Source organism: Bos mutus, chromosome 18, assembly GCF_027580195.1.
Source record: "Bos mutus isolate GX-2022 chromosome 18, NWIPB_WYAK_1.1, whole genome shotgun sequence".
NCBI classification, from domain to species: domain Eukaryota; kingdom Metazoa; phylum Chordata; class Mammalia; order Artiodactyla; family Bovidae; genus Bos; species Bos mutus.
In genome coordinates, this window is record NC_091634.1 from 34,081,826 (window position 1) to 34,099,316 (window position 17,491).

Consider the following 17,491-nt stretch of genomic DNA (forward strand, 5'->3'; position numbering starts at 1 on the left):
ATATGAGGAAAACTACAAAACTGATACTATAAAATTTTGATAAAAGATATCAAACAAAAGCTAAATAGATATTCTATGTTTATGGATAGGAAGACTCAGTCTTGGCAGGATATCAGTTCTTCCTAGTTTGATCTTTAGAGTTAGAATAAAAAATCCCAATGAAAAGCCCAAGTTACTGTTTATATGGAGAGGGAAAAAAAGACCCAGAATAGCCAACAAATTACAGAAGAAAAACGAAATCAAAGGTTTGACAGAAACTGACTTCAGATTTTAATAAGGTTACAGTAATCAAGACAGTATGATCTTTGTGAAAGGACAGATCAATGGAATAGAGGGCCAAGAAAATAGACCCAAGTAATTATAGGCATTATTTTTAAAAAAGGAGTACAGAAAATGCAATGATGAAAAGACAATGCTTTCAACAAATGCAACAAATGGTGTTAAAACAAATGGACATACAAATGTAAAATAATGTATCTAGAAACAGTTATTACACCTTTCATAAAAACTAATGCAAATGGATAACAGACTTAAATGTAAAATATAAAACACCCAGAAGATAATAAAGGAGAAAACCCAAGTAACCTTGGCATGATGATGACTTTTTAGATACAACAGTAAAGGCATGATTCATAAAATCCATAATTGATAAGTAGACATCATTAAAATTAAAAAAGGTTTTGTTTTGTTTTTTTCTGCAAAAGACACTGTCAGGAGAATGAGACTACAAGCCACAGATGGGGAAAAAATGTTTGCAAAAGACATATCTGATTAAGGAAAGTGATCCAAGGTACACAAAAGATTCTTGAAACTCAGAGATAGGGAAGAAAAAGAAAACATGATTTTAAAAAGTATCCAAAAGACCTAAAAGATACTTTAGCAAAGAAGATTTGGAGATAGCAAATAAGCATATGAAAAAATGTCCCACACATTCAGTTCAGTTCAGTCGCTTAGTCGTGTCCAACTCTTTGCGACCCCATGAATCGCAGCACACCAGGCCTCCCTGTCCATCACCAGCTCCCACAGTTCACTCAAACTCACGTCCATCGAGTTGGTGATGCCATCCAGCCATCTCATCCTCTGTCGTCCCCTTCTCCTCCTGCCCCCAATCCCTCCCAGCATCTGAGTCTTTTCCAATGAGTCAACTCTTCGCATGAGGTGGCCAAAGTACTGGAGTTTCAGCTTTAACATCATTCCTTCCAAGGAAATCCCAGGGCTGATCTCCTTTAGAATGGACTGGTTGGATCTCCTTGCAGTCCAAGGGACTCTCAAGAGTCTTCTCCAACACTAGAGTTCAAAAGCATCAATTCTTCGGCACTCAGCCTTCTTCACAGTCCAACTCTCTCATCCATACATGACCAAAAGGAAAAACCATAGCCTTGACTAGATGGACCTTTGTTGGCAAAATCATGTCTCTGCTTTTCAATATGCTATCAGGTTGGTCATAACTTTTCTCCCAAGGAGTAAGCGTCTTTTAATTCCATGGCTGCAGTCACCATCTGCCATGATTTTGGAGCCCCCCAAAATAAAGTCTGATTCTGTTTCCACTGTTTCCCCATCTATTTCCCATGAAGTGATGGGACCAGATGCCATGATCCTAGTTTTCTGAATGTTGAACTTGAAGCCAACTTTTTCAATCTCCTCTTTCACTTTCATCAAGAGGCTTTTCAGTTCCTCTTCACTTTCTGCCATAAGGGTGGTGTCATCTGAATATCTGAGGTTATTGATATTTCTCCTGGAAATCTTGATTCCAACTTGTGCTTCATGTATCATTAGCAAAATGCAAATTAAGCAATGAGATACCACTATATGGCTATTAAAATGGGAAAATCCAAATCACTGCTGACATCAAATCCTGGTAACAATTTGGAGCAATAGGAACTGTTATGTGTTGGTGATGGGAATACAAAATGGTGCAGCCACTTTGGACAACAATTTGTCAGTTTCTTGCAAAACTAAGCACACTTATACCAGAAGATCCAACAGTCATGCTCCTTCGTATTTACCCAAATGAGTTGAAACTTTATATCGACGTATATAAACAAGATGTCTTTAGCAGCCTTATTAACAACTGCTAAAACACACAACACTGTAAATCAACTATACTTTGATAAGATAAATTTTTAAAAATTGCCATAACTTGGAAGCAATTAAGACAGCCTCAGTAGTGAATCAATAATTAATCTGTGGGATATTTAAACAATGGAATATTATTCACAACTAAAAAGATATGAGCTAAAATCAAACATTGAAAAAATGGAGGAAATGTAAATGCATATTACTAAGTAAAAAAGCCAATCTGAAAAGGCTATATAAGTTATGATGCCAGCCATGCAACATTCATTCCAGTAAAGGCAAAACTGCAGAGACAGGAAAGAGTTCAGTGACAGTTACAGGAGAAGGACTTTTTTTTACAATAAACAGAGCACAGAGGATCCCTGCTGCTGCTGCTGCTGCTGCTGCTGCCAAGTTGCTTCAGTCATGTCCAACTCTGTGCGACCCCACAGACGGCAGCCCACCAGGCTCCCCCATCCCTGGGATTCTCCAGGCAAGAACACTGGAGTGGGTTGCAATTTCCTTCTCCAATGCATGAAAGTGAAAAGTGAAAGTGAAGTCACTCAGTCGTGTCTGACTCCTAGCGACCCCATGGACTGCAGCCTACCAGGCTCCTCCATTCATGGGATTTTCCAGGCAAGAGTACTGGAATGGGGTGCCATTGCCTTCTCCCAGAGGATGCCTAGGGTAGTGAAAACACTCTGTATGATACTGTAAAGGAGTATACATGTCATCATACATCTGCCAAAACTTAGAATGTACAAGAGTGAAGCTCAATGTAAATTATGAACTTTTCATGAGACTGATGTGTCAATGTAGGTTCATCAAACACAACAAATTCATTACTCTGAAGTGCCGATAGCAGGGGATACTGTGCCAGTTGTGGGCTAGGGATTATTTTTTCAATACTTGCTGCCTAGTTTTGCTGCAAATGTAATCTTTTTTCTGAAAATAACATCTATTTAAGAGATGAGAGGAAGCAAGATAAAAAGCAAATAAAACAACAACAAAATAAAATGAAATTAAAAAAATCATTTCCTAAGTCAATATCTGTGTATTATAAAATCTCTTTGCAGATTAGGACTAGAAAGAACCATTCCTGATCTAACTCTTTATAATTCAAATGATGCAGTTTGTTTTTAATTTTTTTTGTTTTTTTTAAGTTAATAAACTTTTCAAAAAATTATACAACCTTTTCATATATAAGGGGTTCTGAAACTTTCTAGTTTCACAACACCCTCAGAGTTTCAGTATTCTCTGACCTTACCCCAGGCCAAAACAAATACTTACAAAGTACTAACATTTACAAATTATATAATAAGCATTTACATCCTAAAAACTTAATAGTCATCTGAAAAAAGTAATAATAAATTATAAAAGAAAAATTTTACCTCACTTTTAAAAACCACAATTACCAATGACAGTAATACTATGCCTGAAAAGCCCCACATATCTTCTCAACTCTAGAAATCATTACCACCAATCTCATTAATTGTTCCACATAGATTTCTGAGATTTTATTTTTGCTGTTAGCATCATTAATCACAACAATGATGGAAAAATCTAAATTGATAAAGATATGATACTATCAAAGCAATGTAACCTGATTTAATGTTGAAGCACAGAATTATCTCAAGCTAGTAATACTGAGGCATACAGTACCGGAAAGAAATCAAATTTGCTGTGTTTTCTTTGAAAAGGCAAAATAATATCTTGTGGGTCTTGGATTACCTCAACTCACCATTTTGAACTGATGATTATATAATCTTTTTAAGATTTCCTAGTATTAACATTTACTAAATTTTCTTTAATGTTGGATCAAGTGTTATAAATATACTTTTGAAATCTACCAAGTGATATTTAGAAGATACATTATTTTAAATATTACTGTGTTAATATCCTCCAACATTCTCCAGTCAACGGTTGTTCAGCTGCGAGTTATAGTTTTGGAGTTCTCACAGGAGAAGATGAGCATATGTCCTTCTACCCTGCCATTTTCCAGGTTAGGCAGCAAAGACCATTGAGGCTCCACTTCTGCATTGCTCTTTAGTCTGATTGTGGGCTCCAAAATTACTGCAGATGGTGACTGCAGCCATGAAATTAAAAGACACTTGCCCTTTGGAAGAAAAGCTATGATCAACCTAAACAGCATATTAAAAAGCAGAGACATTACTTTCTCAACAAAGGTCCATCTCATCAAAGCTATGGTTTTTCCAGTAATCATCTATGGATGTGAAAGTTGGACTACAAAGAAAGCTGAGCACCGAAGAATTGATGCTTTTGAACTGTGGTGTTGAAGAAGACTCTTGAGAGTCCCTTGGACTACAAGGAGATCCAACCAGTCCATCCTAAAGGAGATCAGTCCTGAATAATCATTAGAAGGACTGATGCTGAAGCTGAAATAGTTTGGCCACCTAATATGAAGAACCGACTCATTTGTAAAGAAGCTGAAATAGTTTGGCCACCTGATATGAAGAACTGACTCATTTGTAAAGACCCTGATGCTGGGAAAGATTGAAGGCAGGAGAAGAAAGGGACGACAGAGGATGAGAAGGTTGGATGTTAACATTGACTCAATGCACATGAGTTTGAGTAGGCTCCAGAAGTTGGTGATGGACAGGGAGGCCTGGCATGCTGCAGTCCATGGGATTGCAAAGAGTTGGACACAACTGAGTGACTGAACTGAATATCCTCCAGACTCAAATTAGTTTGTATCCATACCAAGTGTTATTTTTCTTATCATTTATAGTTTGTTAGAAGTTTTCTTCTGGAGAAGGAAATGGCAACCCACTCCAGGATTTTTGCCTGGAGAATTCCATGGACAGAAGAGCCTGCCAGGCTACAGTTCATGGAATCACAAGAGTCAGACATGACTTAGGGACTAAACCACCACTACCACAGTTTGTTAGAGCAAAACTCACTAATTTGCTAAATGCTGCACCATATACTTGTACTTTTTTTTTTTTTTTACCTTTTGAGTTCAGCTCATTCTAGGGTCTTAAGTCAAATGAAGTTATTAAAACATTACAAACAAGCAAAACGACATCTCAACCCCCAAAATATAAAGTTAGAATAAAACCATGAAAGAATAAAAATGTGAGTCATTATTTTCTAACCCAAATCACATCTACTGCTTCTGTATTAAAACAATGTAAATTTTTCACAGCAACCTGGAAATAGGTCAAATAGCAGAGTCTGAAAATGCCCCATATTTTGAAATTCACAAATTGTTCTTCTATAAAAATTAAGCTCAATTGTTACAGAGCGTTGTCTTGTTAAATGACCCAGAAAAATCCTCCATGCAAGATCTTAAGACAGAGAACTACCTGAGACTTGTCCTCCCTAGTCAACAGGTGTCTTTATCATTAGGTAATGCTCTTGCTGTTCATCTAGGACATGAAAAAAGGCAAGCGTGATTACCTGTACTACGTGTGGAGTCTGATTTTAACTGATCACTTTTCATTGTGAGTTTATGAAATCTTTAAAAGAAGCTGTGAAGGAATGTAATAAATTCGAGAAATAAAGCTGTCTCAAACACCCCATAGATCCCAGTGGATATAATTTCACAGAACTGAGTTACTGCTTAGGACAGCCAAGATATTCTTAATGCTTCTATCTGCAGCCCAAGATTCTCTGATTTACTATTCTAGAGGGGATACAATCTTCTGGTTAACACAATGAGAAAGAAACAAAAGCTACAAACAAAATATGTGATTTAGCTAACATACTACTGTTTGGTTTTCCAAATCTCACAGATATTTATTATCATTAGATGCAGGTCTATTATTTCAATGATTCAAATAGTACTGAATGTCAGAAGAAATAAAATCAAATATCTAAAAAAAAGCAACCCCCAAACATGAAACAAACAAAAAAGAGACACTACAAAGAGAAAAAGGAAGTTCTAGTCATCCTTTTGGATATTTTTGGAAGCCAAAATGCATAAACTGAACTGAAAATGCATATTTTAATGCAGAGTTAACTTATAATTTTATTATAAACCATGAGTTTTCTATATGTTATGAAATGAGCATAAAAATCATAAACTATTAATTCCTAGAAAACATACAAAACAGTCACTTCTCAGTTTGTTGTTATTGTTTAGTTGCTAAATTTGTCTCACTCTTTTGAGACCCCATGGACTATAACCTGCCAAGCTCCTCTGTCCATAGGATTTTGCAGGCAAGAATACTGAAGTAGGTTGCCATTTCCTTCTCCATGAGATCTTACTGACAAGAGATCGAACCTGCATTTCCTGCATTGGCAGGTGAATTCCTACGACTGAGCCACCAGGGAAGCTCCACTTCTTAATAACTAGTACTTTTTTAAAAATTAAATCTCTTTGTGTACCTTCTCCACTATCTTGTAGAAAGCCAATAAGCTACCAGAGTTTGAGTCTGACAACAAATCCAAAGATTTGCTAGTCTTTATTTTTTGGAACTTGATTATGTTCTCTTCACTTCTCCATGTTTATTAGTGACATATTCTGTCTTCAAGGACAAGCATGACTCATTCTTTATCTACACAGCCTTTGTCTTTCTATAACCTGGCATAATAAAGATGGTGAACTCTCTACTTCAGAGACACCAGTTTCTCATAATCTTACATTACTTACCAATTCTGCTGAGAACCTCTTGCCCTGATATGTGTGCACTCAACTACATTATCGATTTATCATCTTATCATCTGCAGACACATACACTTGTTCTCTATCCTCAGCCCTTTATTTATATCCAGCATGCTACCTTGCACTATTGACTTCCCACGTCCTCTAAGAATCAGGTATTCATTGTGATGACACATGGCTACCAGCATCTGTGTGTGTGTTTCTCACCTAATTTAGCTCGGTTTAAATCTACTTTAAACCCTGGCAGAGGTCCTTGAGAAGTTTAGCTTAGAGCCTAGAATAGAGCCTAAATGACTATCCTTGGTGAATTAAATACCTACTCCTTGAGTTCATTTTATTCTTTCAATTTCTCATAGTAAATGAAAATATCTTGCCTGCTCCTAACAACCCTAAACATAGAAAGACCAGTTGTGATCATTTTCTTCAAATAATTATGACAGGACACTATTTTATCCTATAGCACTTTTTATTGTATAGTATACTGATACATTTGATCTATTAACAGTATTATAAGTGTGAATTGTGAACATGTCCTTGTGCATGGGAATCATATTGACTAAAACGTCTTAATGTTCCATGGAAGTGTTAGTCGCTCAGTCGTGTCCAAATCTTCGCGATCACATGGACTGTAGCCTGCCAGGCTCCTTTGCCCATGGACTTCTCCAGGCAAGAATACTTGAGTGAGTACCCATGCCCTTCTCCAGGAGGTCTTCCCAACCCAGGGATCAATCTCAGGTCTCCCACATTGCTGGCAGATTCTTTACTGTCTGAGCCACCAGGGAATGTTCTATGAGATATCCAAATTTTGAAGTTTTTTATAAATCCTGGGCACTTATGCACACTGTGTATACAACTAGTACTATAAACCAACATAATAGAGAATATTACAAAATATTTCATTTATCAAAAGATAAAGTTGTTTTTTGTTTTCATGTTAGTTCCGGCAGATTGGAAAGGGAAGTATTTCTCTTATTTTCAAAATGAAAGTTCATACAACTATTAAAATTCATATGAAAATAATATAAATGTGAAAATGATTATGATGCAGATATAACATGAATATAATAGTGAAAGCTTAATAAAACTTTAAATGATTTAAAATTACTATATACTATCATTTTTAAGTAAATTGAATTTCAAAATATTATAAATTATAATAATTTCTGTTAATGCAATCTGTAAATAAATGACACATTAGTTTTAACTAATATTTAATTTACTTTCCCATTGAATATTGCTTAACATAGTGGTTCAAATTCTTCCCATGAATAGTTTTAATAAAGATAGAAAATACTGATCTCTATTTGCAAGTTGGAACAGCTTAAATAGTCTAATGGATTTCAAATACCATTTAACAAAAAATTAATTTGAAACACAAGAATATTAAGCATAATTTAATGTGCTTGACAGGTAATAAAATTATATTTCCATACATGTTATAGATAATAAAGCAAAAATATTTCTAAATTAATAGAAAATTTTAAGTCTATCTTTTTCACCTTAATTGCCTGACACTGTTGAAATGCTGCTCATTTTAAAACTATTCCAATTTTCTTTCAAGATGTATACTTAATACCATAATCTCTTCCACCTACCTCCTATTCAGTAAAATGGCACAAAGTATAAAAAAGCACATGTAAGTCCAAACCATTAGGGATATTAAAAGAGGGAACATTTGTAAGACTGAACTATAAGAAAGAGCTCAGAGATGGAAAGAAGACAGAAGCAACCCCAAAATTATTTCAAGGTAAAGCTGTGAATACTGGAAGTACTGCCAAAAACTCTTCATGGCTGGAAAAAGTGCGTGCTTGATAAAAAGCAAACCAACCAACCAACCAACATAATGTTTAGTTAAAGGGCACTGTTTGGTAACCAGCTTCAGCAGAGCTCTGTGACTCATTTTGGGGCCCTGTGTCAGGGACAGGAGCGTCTGCCCTCGTGGCAACAATTAAGCATGCAGCACAGATTTTAAGGATGGAATCCTAACTATGGCTGTCAAATTCAGAGCTATTAGAAGCACTTAAATTTAAAAGATTTATCCTACTGCCCTAAACTTTACCCCCAAATAACCTGCAGTAGACACAGTATAGTATCACATGAAAAGCCAATAAATTTGCTTATATATACTGGAATGCAAAAGTAGGAAGTCAAGAAACACCTGGAATAACAGGCAAATTTGGCCTTGGAATACGGAATGAAGCAGGGCAAAGACTAATAGAGTTTTGCCAAGAAAATGCACTGGTCATAACAAATACCATCTTCCAACAACACAAGAGAAGACTCTATACATGGACATCACCAGATGGTCAACACTGAAATCAGATTGATTATATTCTTTGCAGCCAAAATTGGAGAAGCTCTATACAGTCAGCAAAAAAAAGACCACGAGCTGACTGTGGCTCAGATCATGAACTCCTTATTGCCAAATTCAGACTTGAATTGAAGAAAGTAGGAAAACCACTAGATTATTCGGGTATGACCTAAATCAAATCCCTTATGATTATACAGTGGAAGTGAGAAATAGATTTAAGGGCCCAGATCTGATAGACAGAGTGCCTGATGAACTATGAAATGAGGTTTGTGACATTGTACAGGAGACAGGGATCAAGACCATCCCCATGGAAAAGAAATGCAAAAAAGCAAAATGGCTGTCTGGGGAGGCCTTACAAATAGCTGTGAAAAGAAGAGAAGCAAAGAGCAAAGGAGAAAAGGAAAGATATAAACACCTGAATGCAGAGTTCCAAAGAATAGCAGGAAGAGATAAGAAAGCTTTCTTCAGCGATCAACGCAAAGAAATAGAGGAAAACAACAGAATGGGAAAGACTAGGGATCTCTTCAAGAAAATCAGAGATACCTCTCTCTCTCTCTCTGTGATTTTCTTGAAGAGATCCCTAGTCTTTCCCATTCTGTTGTATGCACATATGGACACCTTATCTTTGACAAAGGAGGCAAGAATATACAATGGATTAAAGACAATCTCTTTAACAAGTGGTGCTGGGAAATCTGGTCAACCACTTGTAAAAGAATGAAACTAGAACACTTTCTAACACCATACACAAAAATAAACTCAAAATGGATTAAAGATCTAAACATAAGACCAGAAACTATAAAATTCCTAGAGGAGAACATAGGCAAAACACTCTCCGACATACATCACAGCAGGATCCTCTATGACCCACCTCCCAGAATATTGGAAATAAAAGCAAAAATAAACAAATGGGACCTAATTAAACTTAAATGCTTCTGCACATCAAAGGAAACTATTAGCAAGGTGAAAAGGCAGCCTTCAGAATGGGAGAAAATAATAGCAAATGAAGCAACTGACAAACAACTAATCTCAAAAATATACAAGCAACTCCTACAGATCAATTCCAGAAAAATAAATGACCCAATCAAAAAATGGGCCAAAGAACTAAATAGACATTTCTCCAAAGAAGACATACAGATGGCTAACAAACACATGAAAAGATGCTCAACATCACTCATTATCAGAGAAATGAAAATCAAAACCACTATGAGGTACCATTTCACACCAGTCAGAATGCCTGCAATCCAAAAGTCTACAAGCAATAAATGCTGGAGAGGGTGTGGAGAAAAAGGAACCCTCTTACACTGTTGGTGGGAATGCAAACTAGTACAGCCACTATGGAGAACAGTGTGGAGATTCCTTAAAAACTGGAAATAGAACTGCCTTATGACCCAGCAATCCCACTGCTGGGCATACACACTGAGGAAACCAGAAGGGAAAGAGACACATGTACCCCAATGTTCATCACAGCACTGTTTATAATAGCCAGGACATGGAAGCAACCTAGATGTCCATCAGCAGATGAATGGATAAGAAAGCTGTGGTACATATACACAATGGAGTATTACTCAGCCATTAAAAAGAATACATTTGAATCAGTTCTAATGAGGTGGATGAAACTGGAGCCGATTATACAGAGTGAAGTAAGCCAGAAAGAAAAACACCAATACAGTATACTAATGCATATATATGGAATTTAGAAAGATGGTAACAATAACCCTGTGTATGAGACAGCAAAAGAGACACTGATGTATAGAATAGTCTTATGGACTCTGTTGGAGAGGGAGAGGGTGGGAAGATTTGGGAGAATGGCATTGAAACATGTATAATATCATGTATGAAAAGAGTTGCCAGTCCAGGTTCAATGCATGATACTGGATGCTTGGGGCTAGTGCACTGGGAGGACCCAGAGGGATGGTATGGGGAGGGAGGAGGGAGGAGGGTTCAGGATGGGGAACACATGTATACCTGTGGCAGATTCATTTTGATATTTGGCAAAACTAATACAATTTTGTAAAGTTTAAAAATAAAATAAAATTTAAAATTAAAAATAATTTTAAATTAAAACTCCAAATAATGAAAATATTGAATATCTGAAATGATATGCTGATGGGTGAAAAAAAAACTCTATATGACAGGTATGTCAAGTTTACTCAAATTAATCAATATTTTTAATGAAAGTCCAATCAAAATTCCATCAAGATTTCCAAAAGAGATAATATTTTGACTTTATAATTAATGTGAAACTATTAGTTTACAAAAATTGCAAACACACTTTTTAAAAATATTATAAACTATCAGACATATTCTACCAGATATTGATATTTTTAGCTATAGTAATTAAAATATTAGGGTATTTTAATGATAGGACTTAATATACTTATGTAGTTAAAGAAACAGCAATTAAATAGGGCATCTCAAGTGACTGGGGGAAAATGCAATAAAAAATAAATGCTGAAAAAATGATATATTTATGAAATAATAAAGACAGACCTTTATTTCCCATAGCACAAACTCCAAAAATAAAGTACAAACGGGAACACATTAAATAATTATATATAATCATATAGAATATATAAGTTGTATATATAATATACACAAAGTATATTTTATATACAATAATAAGGTACAGATGGAAGTACATTGAATAGTTACAGATAAAACTTTATTAACTATATGTATAATTATTCAGTGTGCTTCCACCTGCACCTTATTTTTGGGGTAATTCTGTCTTTATAGACAGATATATAATTATGGAGATAGAGGAAAATATAGTATAATCTGGTTATATATTTTATATCTTATATTAAACAAAGGACTCATTACATAACACATAAAACTGAACATCAAAAAAGAGAAAATATATTAATAGAATGGTTATGGACATATAAACAGACACACACATTTGCAAACTAAATAGCAGAAAGTACTGGAATCAAAACTATTAAAACAATATATAATTTCTTAACAAACAGGTAACCCATTAGAAAAAAATTTCAAAGAATTTTAAGATATTCATGTTCTTACATAAAAATTATTTAAATAAAAAATCAACAACATACTATTTTTCACTCATCAGACTTGTAGACCTCACAATGGATAATAATGTAAAGTTTTGGAATAAAATGAATAGCCTCATACTCTTAATACAAAAGTACACCAGTACAAATTTTTGCAGGGATATGGGGAATAGTATCAACTGTATATATCATTTTATTCAGAAACTCTATTTTTAGTGCATATCTTAAGAACAAATTTGTATATACACTTTAAGACATATACAAGTAATGTAGCAATAAAAAATTGGAAATAAGCCATATTTAGTTTAAATTTATTTATATTCATGTTACAGTTAGGGCTTCCCAGGTGGCTCAGTGGTTAAGAATCTGCCTGCCAAGCAGGAGACACAGGTTCGATCCCTGAGTGAGAAGATTTCCTAGAGAAAGAAATAGCAACCCACTCCAATATTCTTGCTTGGGAAATACCATGGACAGAAGAGAGAGGAGCCTGGCAGGCTACAACCACAGGGATGCAGAGTTGGACATGACTTAGCAACTAAACAGCAGCATATTATATTTAAATTTCTATGTATAAAGAGTAGCATTAAATATGAAAATAATTAATAAAGGTCTCTATGAAGTGATATCCAGGGGATATTAAGAAAAAAATAAATTTCAATGACTATGTATTTGATTATATGATTTATGAAAACAAATATATTTCTGAATGAATACATATTTATTTAATACACCAGCTCAGTTGCATTTAATTTTTGGAAAAAAGTGATGTTGGGAGCCATTGGTAGGAAGGTAAAGAGGGAATTTCACTTTGTATTTTTTAATAACATAAACATGTTTAAATACCCACTTGTGGTGGGGAGGGGGAACAAAACTATCCCTGTAGCTATATAACCTATCATTTCAGCTCTTCCCCCCTCCTTGTTAACACTTGACTTTTCCTCCTATTCTTCAAGGGGGAAAATGACATGAAGTAGAATATTGCCCCCCAAGAATATTTCATGCCCTGGTTACTCTAACTGTGAGTATGATGAGATGGGATATATAATACCTGTGAATATGTTATATTACATAGTAAAGAGACTGTAGATGTATTTAAGTTTGCTGATTAGTTGACCTTAAATTAAAGAGATAATCCTGGATTATCTGCATAGGCTAAACATAATCATGAGCTTTAAAAGCAGAAGAGAAAGCCAGGTTGATTTGAGGGAAGAGGAAGCATGCGGGGATTTGATATACCACCACTGGCTAGAAAATGGAGAGGCGGGCATGAAAGAATGAGGGAACCTCTGGTAACAGAGTGGATCTTGGTTTGCAATCTGCAAGGAATCAAGAGACCTACAACTACAATGTGAGATGATAAACAAGTATTATTTGAAGACAGAATTTGTAATAATTTGTTATACAGCAATAGAAAACTAATATACCACCAGAAAGAACAATTTTCATTTCACCCCAAATATCCAAATATATTTGCCTTTCCTTTGCACCTTTCTTTATGTTAATGGCAGAGTTCTCATTCCTTTGCCTAGATCTATGCTTTGGATCCCACCTCTTACTTCTTCCTTCCCTGGTGGTTCAGAGGTTAAAGCGTCTGCCTGGAATGCGGGAGACCCGGGTTCTATCCCTGGGCCAGGAAGATCCCCTGGAGAAGGAAATGGCAACTCACTCCAGTATTCTTGCCTGGAAAATCCCATGGAGGGAGTAGCCTGGTAGGCTACAGTCCATGGGGTTGCAAAGAGTCGGACACAACTGAGCACTTTCACTTTCTTTCTTACTTCTTAGAAATCCTGATTATTCTTCAACTTACAATATATTCCTATCCCCTGGGTGTCTCATCTGCATATGAACATACTCAAGACTCTCCAACTTTATTCCCCACTCCTGATATTTCATACTTCCTTCCACTATTATCCTATTTCTCAGTTACAGTTCATTCTTCACTCCAGATCTCTTGCTTTGATTTGAGACCCATATATCATACTGTAGTGGAAAGCTCTCTTTGGATGTCCTACAGGCAGCTCTAACTCAATAGATCCAAACAGAACTCATCTATTTCCACCGTCTTTTAATCTCAGTGAGTGGCATCAACATTCATCCAACTGATAAAGCAAAACCCCGTATATCATGCTCCTCTCTGTCTTCATTCCCTGTTTCTAATAACGTGGCATCCTCTGTTGATTATGTGCTCTGGGAAACTCCTAACTAACCCCATTTCTCTCCACCTTTTTTGCCACTATTCTTATGCATACCAGCACCATTTATCATCTGGATAGATAAACCAGACTGCAAACTCATCCACCTTCCAAAATCCTGTCCTCCTGTAATACTCTCACCATACTGAATCTAAGGTGAAATTTAGTGTGGTCAAATCTTGGATTTATATTTAAGCACTCATTTAACAATCAGAAATATTCTGAACACTTGATGTGCTTTTATTTTATTTTTTTAATTCTCACAACACCCTCCTTGACAGATGAAGAAACTGAAATCTGAAGAGGTCAGCTTACCCAGATCAAACATGTAACCTTCCCAAACTAGTTAGCAAAGCATGATTAGAGCCTGAGTTAGTATTCATTGTTTCATTTGAACACCACAACAAATGATGACATTCATGACTCAGGAGTATCGAAGTGGTTACCTGGCTTGGAAAGTCCAATTACTTTATAACAGCATAACTGAGAGAGAACCCAGGTTCCCAAACCTCAAGCTACAGTAATTATTGTTGTTAATTATTTCACAAGTATGTATTAATTTGTTATGATTAAAATTGGAGAAGGCAATGGCACCCCGCTCCAGTACTTTTTGCCTGGAAAATCCCGTGGACGGAGGAGCCTTGTGGGCTGCAGTCTATGGGGTCGCTAGAGTCAGACACGACTGAGTGACTTCACTTTCACACATTGGAGAAGGAAATGGCAACCCACTCCAGTGTTCTTGCCTGGAGAATCCCAGGGACGGGGGAGCCTGGTGGGCTGCCGTCTCTGGGGTCTCACAGAGTCGGACACGACTGAAGTGACTTAGCAGCAGCAGCAGCATGATCAAAATATGAATAGGGCCTGGAAAAAAGACTAGTGAATTAGACCAATATATTTCTTCTATTTCTTATGCTTGTTTTTTGGTAAGGAAAGGAAACTTTGAACAACTAATTTAATAATCAGTGATTTAACTATATTTAATTAAATTCTACATAAGAGAAAGACTACCTGATAAAAGAGCACAGTGCCATGACCTGGTCTGAGAAAGCTTTCTAAAGAAATGGCATTTTAAATAAGCTCTCAAGATTGAGCAGGATAATTTTGACCACAGCTCTGGAATGACTCATTTCATTTAAATGCTGTCAGTGTCTGCACTGGCTGAACATCTAGAGTGACGCTGATCAGAGTCAGTGTCTACATGATCTCAAGTTAGAGACATGAAATGTCAGTCAATTCAGGGCAATGAGTGCAGCATCTTAATAACTGAATTCTACTGGATTGGTTAAAGAGTAGTTTCTGAATGTCTGCTCTCAGATTGTTACTGTTCAAATAAATCTGGAGCTGATCCATAATTATGAAGTGTGGACCCTGTCTGACAGGTAGTTTTTCACTCTTTAAGGAGATAAGATGAACACAGGTTAAACAGTTTAGGAGCAATATCTTAAACTGCAAGCACCAGGGTTTAAATAGTGTGGCTCTAAGCAACATTCATTCAAATATGCTACTTTTCCTTGGCTGAATATTTCCCACACCAATTGTTGCTGTCTGGTCCTTTATTAACTGCATTTTCTTTCATCCAGGCCGTCTACCTAAGCCTGTATGCCTGCTTCATGGTCCACACCCTGCTCCTGCTCATTAACTGTCCCTGGCTCCCAGTGACCTAAAGGAAAAACTAAGTCTGGTTGAAGCCTGTCATCTAGGAGTTTTCCTCATCTTTTTCTGTTTCATATAACATCTGGAGAACTCTAGCTTCTGTGCCACCACTGTAGTAATAGTTGTTCATTGTCTCATGAGGCCATGCGTTCAATTGGTGAGCAGCTCCGACCTCTTTTTTCACTCTTTTTTGAGTCTCAGCTATCATGAGACCATGCAACAGCAGCTTTCATAAAGTTCTTTTCTTCTTATTTCCACTGTCAATTAGACTAAAATATATATAAATTAACTTCTAACTCTCCATTCATATTGGATAATAGCCTATAAAATATGTGTGATTTTTACAGCAAAATATATATTAAGTGTTTCTCTTGACTTCATCATTTTTTTAAAAAAAATCACAGCTTCCTGTCTACGGTCAAAAAATACATACAGATACAGAAATAAACTAAACAAAATAAGCTTTCAAATAAGCCATCAAATGCAAAGGTTTGCAACCTGCCTAATACCCATGTCTCCTCTGGCTTTTTATGGACTGGAAGACTGTTATTTTTTTCTCCCCATCTGTGTTTTAAAAATTACCCTATAAATTTAGTGTACAGGATATGAGGCTTAGCTTAAATAACACTTCACTGTTGAAGGCTTTTCTAAGCCCTATAGACTTGCTTATGTTATCCTTAATAACTCACCCATAACACTGTTCTCTCCCATCTCAATCTCCAGTTTTCAATGTACTTTTATTGCATGTCTGTCCTCTATGCTGGACTTTCTCTATAAAAGAACAATGATCACATTTGCCCTTTTATATATATATATATATGAATTTGACTCATTTATTTTCTAAAATTTATTTGGCTGCACCAGGTCTTAATTGCAGCACACAGGATATTCATTGCTACATGCGGGATCTTTGTTGGCACCTGTGAGATCCAGTTCCCTACCCAGGGATTGAACCCAGACCCCAAGCATGGGAGCACAGATATTATCTCTGGACCACAAGGGAATTCCCTGTCACATTTGCTTATATTTTACTGTTCCCAGTCCCATCAAGAACTAGCATCTAATGGACATGGAAGAATCCAGTAGGCAGAAAAACCAAGTTCTATTGCGAAAGCAAAATACAAAACAAACAGAAAATAAAGACCTTCGCAATGTGATTCTCCAGTTCTGCACATCATATTTCATAAGTATTAAAGTTAAAGGATTGGAGGAGAACAGAACTTTCCAGTTCTTACAACCACATGTTTCTTTTTTGCTTTGCATAGAACTTATTGTCTCTAATCCACACAGAGACTGAAAAAGCTTAAAACTTCCTGTTTATCATTTTCTACTTTTTTTCCAAGTAGAAAATATATCTCCTTACAGCCACTGGAAAATTTTCAGGACATCAGGGGGAAATTAAAATTTTCCCTGTTGAACTTCATACTCTCTCTAAATTATATACATGCAAACCTAACAAAAACAGAAACCAAGGGGGGAAAAGAAAAAGCTGCATTCTATATTTTTAAATATTACTGAGTTTAATACAATTTGAAATGTTAAGTGTACCATTGTTAAATTTTAAAATAAAATGATTTACTTTGTAGTCCATATTTCACTCTAAGAAAGATTTCCTCGTCTGGCTTTTAAGAATGAC